Source organism: Chroicocephalus ridibundus, chromosome 2, assembly GCF_963924245.1.
Source record: "Chroicocephalus ridibundus chromosome 2, bChrRid1.1, whole genome shotgun sequence".
NCBI classification, from domain to species: Eukaryota; Metazoa; Chordata; class Aves; order Charadriiformes; family Laridae; genus Chroicocephalus; species Chroicocephalus ridibundus.
In genome coordinates this window covers 76,165,625-76,178,491 of record NC_086285.1, presented here as the reverse complement: position 1 = coordinate 76,178,491, position 12,867 = coordinate 76,165,625, and the positions used below count along the sequence as shown (strand labels likewise).

The 12,867-nt window shown below is 41.1% G+C and overlaps 1 long non-coding RNA gene across 2 annotated transcripts; it reads left to right on the top strand.

Moving 5' to 3' along the window:
- Positions 1–177: 177 nt before the first annotated feature.
- LOC134511651 (uncharacterized) lies at positions 178–12,839 on the top strand. Of its 2 annotated transcripts, XR_010069936.1 has the most exons (5): positions 178–241; positions 3,015–3,203; positions 7,646–7,785; positions 8,428–8,616; positions 12,075–12,839. It is a non-coding gene; the product is annotated as an uncharacterized LOC134511651 (long non-coding RNA). The 2 variants fall into 2 exon arrangements; XR_010069935.1 differs by lacking the exon at positions 178–241 and having other exon boundaries at positions 582–3,203.
- Positions 12,840–12,867: the final 28 nt, after the last annotated feature.

Here is a 12,867-nt window from a genome sequence, read left to right as displayed (position 1 = left end):
TCCATCCGGGGCCGGGGCCGCTCCCCACCGCCCACCAACCCCCGGCCACGCCCCCGCGCGCCGCCGCCGCGGACGTGGCTCCGCCGGGGAGGAGGCAGGGCGGTCACGTGGGTTTAGCACACGTCTCCCCTCCGCCGGTCCCCCCCCCCCGGCGCTGCGCATGCGCCGCCCCATTACGTCCCGCGCCGCCCAGCGCGCGTGCGCAGGGTTTCCCGCCCGCTCGCCGGCCGTTATGCCTGAGGTGAATCGTGGCTGGGGAACGGCCCTCAGCGCCCCGGAGGTCGCGCTGGGGCTGGGGGGCTTCCTGTCGGAGGGGTGGTGGTGCGGTCTCTCTCGGCAGCGGGGAAGAGCGTCGCGCCGCCCGCGCGAAAGGCGGCTTCGGTCTCCTTGTGGGAAGCGGTGCCTGTGCCTGTGCCTGTGCCTGTGCCTGTGCCTGTGCCTGTGCCTGTGCCTGTGCCTGTGCCTGTGCCTGTGCCTGTGCCTGTGCCTGTGCCTGTGCCTGTGCCTGTGCCTGTGCCTGCGTGGGGGGGCTGTCGGTCCGTCCTGGCCACGGCGGGTGGACGGGGTGGGTGTGGGAGAAGGCAGGGCCGCTGCTCGGCCAGCATGCCGGCGGCAGTCAGCAGGGTGAGGGGCTGTGCGCTCAGCTTCGGCTGCCGTTAACGCTGGGAATGCCAGTCGTGTTCGTTCACGTTGGTGGAGAAATAAAATCCACCAGGTGAGGATCTCTTTTGTAGACTAGCATACATCTCTGGAAAGCCAGGTAAAGTGAGTTACTGAAACAGACGCTATGACAAAATCTCACAATTCCACATTGCTTCAAAATAACTGGGTTTGACTCATATATTTGATTATTTGAAAACGTTTTCCAAAGCGTGATAGGCAATGCATATGAAAAAGCTATGTTACCTTTATCTCAGGGGTTCTTTTTGGTCTAGAGCACAAGTCTTAGGAAAAATTTTTTCACTGAAAGGGTTATCAAACATTGGAACAGGCTGCCCAGGGAAGGAGTTGAGTCAACGTCCCTGGACATATTTAAAAGGCGAGTAGACATGGTGCTTAGGGCCATGGTTTAGTGGTGGTTTTGGCAGTGTTAGGTTAATGGTTGGACTCAATGATCCTAAAGGTCTCTTCCAACCTAGACGATTCTGTGATTCTATTCTATGACAAATTAAATGTAAGGCATATTAAGATGGAAAGCCTTCCCACATCCCACAATCAAAACATTAAGTGAAAATACCAAGGCCAAAACCAGCCCCAAAGCTTTCTCTTTTCTCCCACTGTTAATTTGGCAATCTGCATAAAGGATACAATGAAACATGAGTAGTGTTAAGTCACATTCCATGTTTTGTTGTAACTTTGTCATTTATGCGTATGCAGCTTGCTGTGATGCCAGTGGTAAATGGAGTCTTGAATCTTTTGTCTTTCATTTTCCACATTATTTTCATTAATTCGATTTTGAACCTGCAAATTATGCAAAGAAACCCCCAAAAGTTATCTTTCTAGCTAAGTTTCATCTTAATCATATTTTTAACATGCTGAAAATTTTACTGAAACGCTGTTAAGTATTGACTGAAGATGAAGTATGATTATGAAAACTGAAGAACATCCATTGCTACTGATAAAAGTAATTCCTGTCAGATAATATCCACCCAATGATATAATATTACTTTTTCCACAAAGGTCTTTACATTCGTTTAACATAATCTTTGGCCAAACATGTTTAACTTTACCTAGTCATGATTTGGTTGTTTTGTGGGTTGTTTGTTTGTTTTGGAAAAGCAGCTAAATATTTTTCCACGGGGAAGATAAATGAGAGAATACTAGCATGCTGTAGGAGTTTTTCTATTTAGCACTGTAGGATTTGAAATGTTCTGTGTCTTCCAGGTAGTTACTACGTACTTTGTATGCTGCTTTTCCATCTGAGTTAACTGATCCTGATGTTACTAATTAATTAACCTGTGTGGTGCTCTTACTGAGTTTGCATGTGGTGAGGACACTTGAAAGGTGTTAATTAAAAGTATGTGTGAAAATAATTGATATACCTTGACTAGCTTTAGCAAAACACTGAGCCCAGACTGACTGCAATATTACAGCTGTGCCTGAAAGCCTATTAGGCTGCAGTTCTTCTGTGCTAAGTACTCTACCCTTATTAAACAATTTATCATCTGAAAGACTGTATGAATAACTGAAGCAAGCTGCAGACATATATAATTTTTTTTTTTGCACAGACTGCTCTCTGTGTGTATTCACAGACACAACAAAATAATTGTTGACAATAATTGCCATTATTGTAGCTTTTAGATTTGACATTTCTTATATCAGATGCTAATTCTGGGAAGTCTGGAGTTCAGTAGGAGTTCATGTTGCCCATGGGAATTCTGCATGTGGGCATAGTTAGGTACAAGCATTGTATCCTTGCATTTTAAAAAGCTTTTCAATTAGAAATTACAGGTAAAGCTGTTGTTAGGAAAAATGCCTTCAGTTTCGTAAGATGTATTACAAAAAGGGTGAGTATTCTTAATGTCCGGGAACTATAAATAAAGTTTACCTCATGTTTCCAGCTTCTCCCAGATGTGTTTCTTTTTCTAAGATATCAGCAAAAGACAAATCATTGTTTATGTGCATATAGAGAGACTTCTTATTTCTGCATTAATACTTGCTTTTGGCATGGCAAAGTGTTTAAGAATCTGTTGGACTGCCTCATCAGCATTTACTCAGTGTCTTCAGAGTAAATGGATTCAGAGTGTGTTCAGAGGGATGGATTCAGCAAAGGGCAGTTAGGAGCAGTGTCATACATAGAGTCCTAACCTGTTGTCTGCTTCCTGTTTCTCAGTTTCGGATGGTGTACTGGGACGTCTCAGGAAGAAGCCGGCTGAAATGTAATCTGACTAGGACAGGGATCCTGTTTGTAACGTAGAGGGAAATTTTGTTGGTAGAATCAGGAGGTTCACTTTATTGCTTGCTCTGTGAGTTTTCCTGGAATTTTACATGCTAACAATTTTTTTTTTCCTCAGTTGTTTTTCTCTGGACGTTGCTATAGCTGTGCATACCTTGCAGTGCCACCATGTGCTGAGAACTACAGTACTTCCCAGTTCTCTTCAGGTTCAGGTCAATGCAATAGTTTTGATGAGTAACCCCCCTAATCAAGCGCACACTGAAGAGATAGCCCATTTTTTTTGCTGGGACTTTTCATGGGCTCACAGGTGAGACCATTTTTTCTGCTTTTCAGAAAGTGTAAAAAGCTGTAAAATTTTCTTCTAATAGTTGGTGACTTCCTACCCTTCTATATTTTGTAGTGCCTGCTGAAATCAGAAGAGTTAATCCTATACTTCAAGAGAATTGTATCAAGTATTATCTCTTCATTACTTTATGTGGTTTAGAGAAGTAATTCTTTAGATATGGAATTCTGAGGATTTTTCCTATGAATTTCTATAGTACTTTTCAAAATGTCAGTTACTATATGTGTCAGTTATTAATGTTTCCAATGCAATTCTCCCACTTGGTCCTATCGAGGTGTTGTTATTCTCTCTCACCACTCATTATAACTCTGGGGGATCAACTTATTTGAAACTGATGTGAGCAGAAAGTACTCCCATCACAAGCCTCAGCCCTGGGAGTCCTATCAGCTGCTTCTGACTGGGTGGTAGTACAGGAGACAAACCAGTGTTCACAGGAGGTCTTAATGAAATCTGCTAAATTGTGGGCTGAATTGTGGGGTTTCTTTGAAAGTCAGTGCTTTCCCTTTTTTTTTTTGTTTACAGGAAGCAATTTTAGTTACCGTATTGCAGCGAAATTGTCTCAAAGACACAGAAGTTCCTTATTTTATCTGAAAAAAACCAGATCTGAATATCTACCTGATACAAATACATGGAGAAATTATGTGTTCCATGAGCTTGACTAACCAGACATGTTTCTGAGAAGCAGAAAGAACCAACTGAAAAATCTAGTAATCTAGACAAATCTGTCATCACCAACCATGATTGCTTAATCAGATTTATGAATTCCATATGCTGCAACAGGAAATTCTGTACAACAGCAACAGGAGAGGAACTGCAGAGGTCCCTTTGGCCTAGCTCAAGGTTGCCCAGCTTAAGACTCTTTGTAACACTTTGGTTGAAGGTTGGGGTGATGGTTTTGCAATATATACAGTTTAAAGCGTACAGATTATTTTTAGTGACCAGATTTTTGAGCAAAACCAAAGTTGTTGACACCAAAAGGTACAAACCTATTTTTATTCTGTTGTCTAAATTAATGATTGGTACTAATTCAGCAATAGTCTGACTATTTGGCAGATTTATGTCATTGTGGACATGGAATTCACGTCTAGTCTTTCTCACCAAAGAGAAGGGTGCTACATTGTAAAATTAGGAAAGTACCAAGTTGGAGAGAGTCCTGACTTCTGAAGATTTCCCCAGTTGCATCTAAGTGTTTTAGTTGTGAGACACTTGTAAAGGGAGAACCTAATAGACTATCCTAAGTCTATTTTATCTTCTTCAAGTAAAAAATCAAATCTTTTGAGTTAAACAGTTTAATTAACTGTCAACTGTTGAATTACTGTATATAAAGAATAATTCATATGTGCAACATTTTTAAATTCTGCAAGAAGATTTAGCCTGAGGGTCAGAGTGGGTTTGTGGTTTTAATGGTACTAGACTAAAGATTCATCATGTCCATTTAATTGTGTTTATCTACTAATCCTTCTGTATTGGTTTAAACCTATCTGGAAATGCCAGAGGTGTCAACATCAAGATTACAAATTACGTTCGCATTTCTGAATGCAAATCAAACAAATTGATAGGTGTGAGAGTTTACTTGTATTAGAGCCTAGGTGGCACCATGCTTACGGTACCAGCATTCCCTTTTTACATAATTTGGACTCATACTGTGGAAGAGTTTGGGAGTGGAAATGAGTCTGATGTAGTTGTGCATAGCTAACTGCCATGGTTCAGAACTGCTGACAGCGTGTTCTGGAGGGGCTCGGGACTTACACCAGACATGGATGTTGTTCTCTAGTGACAAGCTCGGAGGTGAAAGGCTGCAAACCACTTTTCCACAGTCCAGCAAAAGATCCGATATGGTTTTTTTATATCAGAAGTAAAACGGGACAAGTGTCCACTGTTTTGTTTGGGGTTTTTTTGTTAGTGTTCCAAGTTCCTTGAGTCACACTTTTTTTTTTTTTGATTGTACTGCATTACAGTCCTGAAAGATAGCAGGGATGTCTGGTTGCTGCTAAGGATGGGTCCAGTTCTGAACACTCATGTCTATACAGTTTGCCTTCTCCAGAAGGTCTAAATATAATAGGTGTGGTGTTGATAAGGCATAAGCCTTTGAAGGAGGATGAGGAAGAGGGAATGAGGACACCTCTGTGCTAGAGAAGTTACCAGGCTAATCAGATGTTATGTGCTGCTAGCAGCGTTCAGGTGTCTTTAGTGCAGTCCTGTCCTTCTGCTGTGTTTGTATAACAGGGCGTAGTGCAACAGACAAATTTTACTGACTGTGTGTACTCATGCATCCCTGCCAAAGGAGCTTGAGTAGCTGTCTAGCCAGGAGCTAGTAGCAAGTACTCAAACAGCAAGCTGAGGAGGCCTGCATCTCTTGTATTATGTATTTATTCCTAGGACATTAATGCATCGCAGGGCCCTAATAAGCTTTCAGACTCCATCGTATAAACTCTATGTGAACACAGAAAAAAAAAAAAAAGGGAGCAAGAGGGAAGGGGGCACAGTACACAGTAATATTTATATTGGCAGTGCTCAGTACATCAAGTAAACCTCCAGCCTGTAACTTCTATCATTGTGAATAATGATGAACTCACCTCAGTAACTTGGTCTTGGAAAGTTTTCATTTCATAGATGAACTGGCCAGTGATTGCTATGTTTTTCATGTACTTCTGTAACTAAACTAAACTAAAATTTGAGACTCAACTGTCATTTATACATACCTTGTCTTACAAAAAACTGTCAATACAGTAGCAGTTTTTAAAAACAGACTGTCAGTGATAAACCCTGAGCTGGAAATAATGCTTTATACATTCATTCTGTGTGGAGCCTCTTTCTATTATGTATCTCAAAACATTCTTTTAGCTGTAGAATCACAGCTATCAAATGTAACCAGCTGTTCAGATCTTTGTATCATGTTCTTCAGTCTCTACATTCAGTTATCTCCAGCTAGCTTGGGCTTTTCTCCCTTAAATTTTATTTAGTTGGCCTGAGAGATAAGGCTGTAGGATAAGTTACAAAGCAACTAAACCTTTTTCTTAGACAATCTGTCCCTTTGTGGGAGGTAAGGAACGTCAACTGCTGGGCTTGCCGGGAGAAGGTAAAGCCTGCAGAGTAAAGGAGCTGTAGGTTCAGTTCACATAATTACTGTCTGTTCCCTCTTTGGGTGGAAGTATCTCCTAAAGGATTGATATACGCTCTGTGACGCTGCACATAGAGTACTGTACATCCTTAGGCATGTGCTTCTCATATTCGTTAGAGTCACTGAAAGCATTTCTTGACTCCATTCTTGATCATCTTCCCAACTAAGTGTATGTTACTGAGTAAATAATGCAAATAATTTGACTGGTTTTTGCTTATGCTATAATGGAAACCTTCAGGTTTGTTTTAGAAGTGACTAATGTAATAGAAGGACGTTACACCAAGTGTCATAGGTGAAGGGTGCTTTCTTCTGAGTCATTTCCAAAGTGACCTAGAAATCTGATAATTAAATCTCAATAGGCATTATGATGATAGAAAACTGATACGATATTATGTGTAATACTAGGCATAATTATGTGTTTACTGGTCATAATCAAATAAGGAAAAATTTTAAGAGTAAATTTCCTTTACTGGGAGGCAAAATATGATGAAAACACCGTGAATCAAATAGGTTTCATAATCAGTCCCATAAAAAGAATTACTAAGATTTCTGTATTCTTGTACCACAGAACATTTCTTAATCAGCTGGACAGACCCATTTGTACATTCCTCAAGCATTCAGGAAAGGTACACCTTTATCTCTAAGGTTTTCTTTTCAAGGGTACAATTCTTTACTTTTTCTTGCAGTTCAATAATAGCTTAATTCTTCCTGTTACGTTCAGTGGGTAAAAAGATGATCTGTGTCCTAGCAAGTGTAACAGTGGGGAAAAATTAACAGTACACGTAACATGTACACGTAATTGCATATGGATTAATCAATAAATAAGAAAAACCCCTACGGCTATGGTAGAGTTGTCAATGTTAAAGAAAAAAGAAAGGGAAACTGAAGATCCAGTTAATTCCTAGACATTACACTTTATGCAATGGGAAACGAACAAAGCAGATATGTTTTCATTGTTGCATGGCTTTATGTACTGTTATTGGTACTTTCAAATTTGAACAATGTGTTCTGGGTCTGAACACCTTTTTCTTTCCCTGCTCAGTGAAGAAGGATCAAAGCTCTTTCAACGAGGAAAAAAAATATTTTCTTTTACCTATAAGAAGCAAGCACTTTCTTTATTACCTATTCAGTTTTGCAACTAAACCCAACCATGTTGCATTTCATTCTGGTTTTTGTTTTGTCGTGACTCTATTTTTCAGACAATTTATATAAAAATTTAGTGATATCAAATCACTATGTGATCTAATAAATGAAGTGGTAAAATAGCATATTTAACCTTTGTGAGGTGCACCAGGAGTGTTATCAAACATTATGAAACAATGCACAGATCATCAGCTGGAGGAGATGCTGACTTTTCAGAGGTTGAGATCTTTCAGAGTCACTGGGACTCTTGGCAGAACCTGTTGCTGTTATTACCTCACCCAGGTACTACAGTTCTGTGGCATGGTTGCTGGGATGCTGCCTGTGCTGGGGTCACCCTCAGCTTCTGGCCCATCCCCCCCATCAGCCCCATTCCTGCTGCATGCTCCCTGACAGTTAGCTTGGGCTTTCTTGAGCCCTGAACTGAGTACTGTGGGACCTTGCCCCCAGGGTTCCCTGATAGTTCCTAGTAAGTCTCCAGATCTTTGCTGAAGACTGCAGCCAGGCAACCAAAGTAGGTCACAGCCCTACAGGCTTCTGCATCTGAAGTGACCCCTGCCTCCAGGTCCTTGAACTCTTTAATGGGGAGTTGGTGAGGGTGTGAGGGTTCATAAAGCAGATGTGGCTGACCTCTGTCATCTAGCCAGCAGTCATCAGCTCAGCAGTAATCTGCTGGCTCTTGGGAGCCTCATATGGCCTGGATGTCAGGATCAAGACGAATAGCGCAGAGGTCTGTCACAGGACCCATCCAATTTAATATTTTTCTCAATGATTTGGAGGGGGCAAAAGTGCTTATAAGGTTTGCAGATGGTGCCAAATCGGGTGGTGGTGGGTGCCTAGCAGATACGCTTGGGAACAGGGCTGCCACCCAGAGGGACCTAGGCAAGCTGCAGGAATGAGCCAACAAACATTGTTGAAATTCAACAGAGTCCTGCACCAGGAAAGGAAGAGCCCCAGTCAGCAGAACAGGCTGGGGATTGCCTGGCCAGGGAGAAGCTTCTGCTGAGAAGGACCTGGGAGGTCCCTGTAGGTGCTAAACCGCCATGAGCCAGCAGCATGAAAGGCCAAGAGCGTGCTGGGCTACATCAAGAGGAGCACAGCCAGCAGCAGATCAAGGTGAGTGACTATTACCTCTCTCATCAGTGTTAGAGTGCATCTAGATTACTGTGTGCAGTCTTGAACCTCCCCAACCCAGGGAAGATACAGACAAAACTGTGTCTAGAAGTTTCTGCAAAGTTGAAGAAAGACAGAAGGTGTCAAATTTTGCAACATTCACATTCCAATCCTTTAACTCCTTTTCCCCTTGAAGAAGTAAAAAACGGCCATTATCATAACTTTTTATTCCTGTGTTTATTTCAAATAATAAATTTGCAAAGTGTTTGATCACTACTCAAAATTAGAGGATTGCATAAATATCTGTATAAGACAAAATTCCACACTGGGACTGACGTTCAGCAAAGGAGTTAAGAGAAGGAGTGCTTTCTTAACTTGGAAGTTCTTGAAGAGAAACACAAGTTTATATATTTTCCTGGTTCTCAAATTCTTGGTCAGAACTCTCAGCTGGAGTCAGTGGAAGTTTGTCCTGAGAAGGGAAGCGGAACTCTATCCTTTATAGATACTGATGTTGCTTGCAGTGTTGTATCAGTCTGAATTATACCTTGGCTGTCTGTGATTCTCTGACTTCATCGTATCTCTTTTTCCATCTGGCAGTTTCAAGCTGCAGGAAGCGGTCTTGTTCTTGGTCTTTCATCCTCTCTTGCCGCAGCTTTTGGTTCTGTCTTCTGAACTCACAAAACTGCTGTTGCATTTTCTCCATCTCAGTTTGTTCGTTTCCAAATTCTGCTTGCAGGATTCAAAGCTGAGCAGCCAGTTTATTATATTTGCATCGCAACTCTTGACTCTCTGCCAACCTGCCATCCTTTCCTCCCTGGAATTTTGTTTGCAAGGATAGGAGCCATTTCTGTGTATTCTCCTATTCCTCCCTTAGCACATGCAGGGCTGAAGTTAGTCTTGGCCTCATGTTTCTGCTTTTTTCTGAGCTCCCATATCTTTCTGTCTTTTTTGCGTAAGGTATGATCCATCTCCCAGCACTGTCTCCTAAACCTGGCCTTCAGTTCTGCTTCATGCTTTACTTGAAGGAGGTAATACACAGATTTAAATTCTTCCACATGCTTCAGAAGGGCTTTTTTTTTTTCAGTCTCAGCATCCTCAAGATATTTGATAGCACCGAATAAAGTTTCCTGCATAATGATCAACTTCTAGCCTCATTTTTCTCCTTTGTGAATTTGTTTTTTGTTTCACTTCAGTATCCTTCTTTAACTTATTTACAGTTTTTCCCAAATGCTGTTTCTGGACAGTTTTTGTTTTTAACTCTTCAAAATTGGTCTTCAGAGAAATGGTTTCATAGTAAGAATCAATAAGCTGTGTTGGCTGTTTCTTGTGATGCCACTTCATCCTCCTAGTCACATCATCTAGACCTAAATTCCCTTCATTAAGCAGTAGTTTCCCCCTGTCTTTAACCTTCTCCAAAACCATATAATCACATTGAAGATCGTGACTTGGGTTTGTTCTTGCAGAGCCTGCTGTAGCTCCTTGATGGCCCCACTGAAGTTTGTAACTCTCTCCTGAAATGATAATTTCTCCAAATGGTAATTGGAATACTTTGTTCCACGCATATCTGAGGATGCTTCATAAAGACTCGGACAGGGGCTCCGTGTTCTATAAGTGGAGAGAATCCCTTTATTGCCTGTATCTTCTTGCTTCTGTTCTTCCTTGGGAGCAAGCGATATCTCGGAATGCTGGAGTAAAAAGTCCTTATCAGCTCTTGTCATTTCCTAGGGGGACAACCGCATTCTGTCATCAACTAATTAGAAAAATGTGAGGTCATGCGGCTTGCCAGTAATCTATTCAGAGAAGGTGAAAAGGCAACTGAGGGTAAATTTGTGTAAGCTTCACCCATGCTGTTACAGTAATGGTAGAGCTGTGCCATTCTGTTGCAAAACAAGAGGTGACACAGTCTGTAAAATTCATGCAAGCTATTTTTTCTCACTAACTTCAGTGGAAATTTTCCATCTGTGAAGATAAAGTCAGTGTGGGCCAGCATGATAAAACAATGAAAATGAAAGAGCCCACCCCTCTACACTGCCTACAGTTTTTGCACCTGCATCAAGCTCCAGTGGAGTGAAAAGTCTAAAGAATGTCACTGTCAGATTTTGGCCTAACTTACAGTAATCTTTCATTTTAAAGCCAGAATTAAAAAAAACCCTAGAAACCAAAATTAAACTATTGGCCAGCCAACTTGATTCTAGAAAATGGAGAAGCAGCAATATTTACATTAAAGCAGTAAGAAATACAAGTCTTCCAATGCTCAGTGCATTGCTCTACTGAATTTTGAAAAGGCTGTTAAAAGGGAGATTTTACTCATTGAAGGAAAAGGTAAAAGGCAAAAAAAATGTTTGAAATGCTACTGAATTAGTCTGTTGGAAAAAGCGGGACAGTCAGAATATCCTACAATACTTCATGTAATAGGCCACACAGTTTTTTTCACTGAATTTCCTAAATACTATAATAAAACTAATAATAAACAGGAGTAGAGTTTGATCCACCATTTTAAAATGTTTTTTTTTTTTTTTTTTTTTTCTTACCCTGTCTGTAACTGAAAAAGATAGAAAACTATAAATAAGAAAAAAGCATCTCAGATTCTGGTGGAAACTCTTTCTCAGCGCTTCCTCTTTTGTTGTAGTGTATTACGCTGTTCTTTCTACCTCTTTTCACTTCTCTGTTTGATTGTATCAGACCTGGTATATACACTGTGTTCTCATGCAAAGAATCAGATGATATAGTATTGTTGCTCTCTCTCCAGTTGTTTGGAGGCTCTGTCTGTTGTCCAGTGGCTGCCTACCAAAAGTGTGTAATTTGTAACCTGTAATAATTTTTAATTTGTAATGTTCTGTAATTAAATGTAATTTAATTTAAAAATTAATTAAAACTAAAAATTTTAATCATTTGTAACCTGAATGGGAACTTCAATGAAAATGCACTGTCCCCTACATTCATTACTCAGTTAATTCAAGACACAACTCCAGCACCTGCATTTAATATTTTTAACACTTCTCCCTTATACAATACCTTTGTGAGGCCCAGCACTCTAATGTAAAATACTGCAATATACATGTTATTTAAAGCACTACTACTAGCTTTGTCAGAGAAAGGTATTTTCATCGTTCAAGCCTCCATTCAGGCAGCATGAAATCTCAACCATGACTTCCTCTGGGCTGGGAGTTTTGCTAGCCAAGTTCAAATTATCTTCTCCAGAAAACACTTTCTCGGTACCAAAATCTGGATGTATCTTGACTAGAGAGACATGGGGTCGAGTGAGAAAATAAGAAAGAACTTTTATGGAGGATTCTCTACTGCAATCCAGCAGTGACTCCTCCATTTCTACAAATGGCTCTTCGTGAGCAACTACAAGGGACTTCACTGATAATTGTTCTGGCAATGAAACCTCTTCTCTCCCACGTTCCTGCAATTCTTTTTTAACAGTGCCTTCTCCATCTATGTTTTCTTCTCGCCAGCCCAGCGTTCTCCTTCGATGTGCTGGTTCTTTGCCTGTGGATTTCTCCTCTGGAAAAAATGTGTCCACACCTGAAGGCTCCTTCCAGCTGGCTATGTAGAAAGGTGCGTTGCTTCTATGGCAAGTGTTTCTATGACTTAGTGACTCCTTTTTTGAGAAGTATCTTGAAAATTCATATAGAATTAAAAAAAAAATTAAGTTTCTTATAACGGTTTCAAAGAATGTTCATGGAAATAGTACTTATTCTCCACAGCTACATTATATTTTCTTTGGGACTTAACAGGATGCATGTATCGTTTGCTCCTCAGTGTGTATCCTTTTTGATCAGGAGCCACCTAGCCAAAACTTGATGCAACTACATGGATGTTCACAGCAGCACTGACGTAACATATTCCTTAATTTATCTTTCCTATATACATGTGCCTCTTCCATTTAAACCAATGCATGTATAGAGTCAGACTATAACCTGCAATAGCGGAATATCAAGCATACTGCGTGAGGTAGGATTGTAGAATGGCCGAGGTTGGAAGGGACCTTTCAGATCATCGATTCCAACCGTTAACCCAACACTGCCAAAACCAGCACTAAACCACGTCCCTCAGCACCGCGTCTGCCCGTCCTTTAAATACCTCCAGGGATGGCGATTCCACCACTTCCCTGGGCAGCCTGTTCCAACGCTTGACAACCCTCTCCGCGAAGAATTTTTTCCTGCTATCCGGATGAGCTCTCGGCCTCCTGCTGTGCTGCTACACAGACAGTCAGAGGGACTGCAAAAGGCAGAGCAGGACTTCTCA